Here is a 3,016-nt window from a genome sequence, read left to right as displayed (position 1 = left end):
AGTTAACTTGAAGAGTACCACAAGATATCGTGAAGTTAACTTGAAGAGTACTACAAGGTATCCTGAAGTTAACTTGAAGAGTACTAAAAGGTATCCTGAAGTTAACTTGAAGAGTACTGCAAGGTATCCTGTAGATAACTCGAAGAGTACTGCAAGGTATCCTGAAGTTAACTTGAAGAGTACTACAAGATATCCTGAAGTTAACTTAAAGAGTGCTACAATGTAGTTAACTTGAAGAGTATAACTGCAAGGTATCTTGAAATTAACTTGAAGAGTACTGCAAGGTATCCTGAAGTTAACTTGAAGAGTACTACAAGATATCCTGAAGTTAACTTAAAGAGTGCTACAATGTAGTTAACTTGAAGAGTATAACTGCAAGGTATCTTGAAATTAACTTGAAGAGTACTGCAAGTTATTCTGAAGTTAACTTGAAGAGTACTACAAGGTATCCTGAAGTTAACTTGAAGAGTACTACAAGGTATCCTGAAGTTAACTTGAAGAGTACTACAAGGTATCCTGAAGTTAACTTGAAGAGTACTAAAAGGTATCCTGAAGTTAACTTGAAGAGTACTGCAAGGTATCCTGTAGATAACTCGAAGAGTACTGCAAGGTATCCTGAAGTTAACTTGAAGAGTACTACAAGATATCCTGAAGTTAACTTAAAGAGTGCTACAATGTAGTTAACTTGAAGAGTATAACTGCAAGGTATCTTGAAATTAACTTGAAGAGTACTACAAGGTATCCTGAAGTTAACTTGAAGAGTACTACAAGGTATCCTGAAGTTAACTTGAAGAGTACTACAAGGTATCCTGAAGTTAACTTGAAGAGTACTACAAGATATCCTGAAGTTAACTTGAAGAGTACTACAAGGTATCCTGAAGTTAACTTGAAGAGTACTACAAGGTATCCTGAAGTTAACTTGAAGAGTACTACAAGGTATCCTGAAGTTAACTTGAAGAGTACTACAAGGTATCCTGAAGTTAACTTGAAGAGTACTACAAGGTATCCTGAAGTTAACTTGAAGAGTACTATAAGGTATCCTGAAGTTAACTTGAAGAGTACTACAAGGTATCCTGAAGTTAACTTGAAGAGTACTACAAGGTATCCTGAAGTTAACTTGAAGAGTACTACAAGGTATCCTGAAGTTAACTTGAAGAGTACTACAAGGTATCCTGAAGTTAACTTGAAGAGTACTACAAGGTATCCTGAAGTTAACTTGAAGAGTACTACAAGGTATCCTGAAGTTAACTTGAAGAGTACTATAACAATGCAATGTATCCTGAAGTTAACTTGAAGAGTACTGCAAAGTATCCTGAAGTTAACTTGAAGAGTACTACAAGGTATCCTGAAGTTAACTTGAAGAGTACCACAAGATATCGTGAAGTTAACTTGAAGAGTACTACAAGGTATCCTGAAGTTAACTTGAAGAGTATTACAAGGTATCCTTAAGTTAACCTGAAGAGTACTGCAAAGTATCCTGGAGTTAACTTGAAGAGTACTACAAAGTACAAAGTATCCTAAAATTAACTTTAACTAGAATGTATTCTTAAGTTAACTTACAAGTACTGCAAATCCGAGAGGCGATAAAATTTCAAATATATCGGGACCGATATAATTGGAAGACGACACATATCTAATTTTAGGTCAACTTCATGCTTTCTGTCAGTTAACTTCAGGATCAGATCAGCTTTATCTTCATTTGATCCAAGTTTGCCTGCAGGCTACCACAACAACAACAACATAAAGGTTGTTATATGTTTAATTAAGCATATAAAGGATAATTTGAACTTTTGAAGCTAACTTGTAGTACTCTTCAAGTTAACTTCAGGATACCTTGTAGTACTCTTCAAGTTAACTTTAGGATACCTTGTAGTACTCTTCAAGTTAACTTCAGGATACCTTGTAGTACTCTTCAAGTTAACTTCAGGATACCTTGTAGTACTCTTCAAGTTAACTTCAGGATACCTTGTAGTACTCTTCAAGTTAACTTCAGAATAACTTGCAGTACTCTTCAAGTTAATTTCAAGATACCTTGCAGTTATACTCTTCAAGTTAACTACATTGTAGCACTCTTTAAGTTAACTTCAGGATATCTTGTAGTACTCTTCAAGTTAACTTCAGGATACCTTGCAGTACTCTTCGAGTTATCTACAGGATACCTTGCAGTACTCTTCAAGTTAACTTCAGGATACCTTTTAGTACTCTTCAAGTTAACTTCAGGATACCTTGTAGTACTCTTCAAGTTAACTTCACGATATCTTGTGGTACTCTTCAAGTTAACTCTAGGATACCTTGTAGTACTATTCAAGTTAACTTCAGGATATCTTGTAGTACTTTTCAAGGTAACTCCAGGATACCTTGCAGTACTCTTCAAGTTAACTTAAGAATACATTCTAGTTAATTTTAAGCAGAATGTTTAAGATAGATCTTAGAAACAAAAAAGCCCTTTCAGACAAAACTTAGTAGCTATACTATTCTAAGCAATGTTATTCTGACATTTGGAAATATTTCCTTCCGTTTGAACATAGACTATATATTCTTATATTGCTTAGGAAAAAATGATATTCTTAATAATCACTGCAATTCTATAAAAGCCAATGTACACAATTCTTCTGTTCAGTAAAGCAATTCTTCGAAAATATAACAAAAGGATACGGCACCGGGAATTCCCAGGCGGTCACCCATCCAAGTACTAACCCGGCCTGCAGTTGCTTAACTTCCCAGATCGAACGAGATGGGGTGTATTCAACCAAGTATGGCCGTATCCAGTGATGTTGAATTTTGCTTCTCTATATCTTCTCACACAAACTCTTACACATTACACTCACACCAACCCTGTATGTGGTTCATCGATTAGTTATTATAAGAACAAGTTGTTAGAATACATTAAATTCCTTTGACAGATAACAATACAATATTTTCCTTATCTTCTAATTAAACTTCGTGATAAGTAAACTGTTAACTTCATGCCAACTCTATATTATACTTCACACTGCACACGGTACACACTACATAG

General features: G+C 34.8%; 1 non-coding gene across 1 annotated transcript; it reads right to left on the bottom strand.

The window, feature by feature from the left end:
• Positions 1–2,648: 2,648 nt before the first annotated feature.
• Positions 2,649–2,767, bottom strand: LOC134813646 (5S ribosomal RNA). The gene has a single exon (XR_010160044.1). It is a non-coding gene; the product is annotated as a 5S ribosomal RNA (ribosomal RNA).
• Positions 2,768–3,016: the final 249 nt, after the last annotated feature.

This window comes from Bolinopsis microptera, chromosome 3, assembly GCF_026151205.1.
Source record: "Bolinopsis microptera isolate Bmic1 chromosome 3, MBARI_Bmic_1.0, whole genome shotgun sequence".
Classification (NCBI taxonomy): Eukaryota; Metazoa; Ctenophora; class Tentaculata; order Lobata; family Bolinopsidae; genus Bolinopsis; species Bolinopsis microptera.
This window is presented reverse-complemented; position numbering and strand designations above follow the sequence as displayed.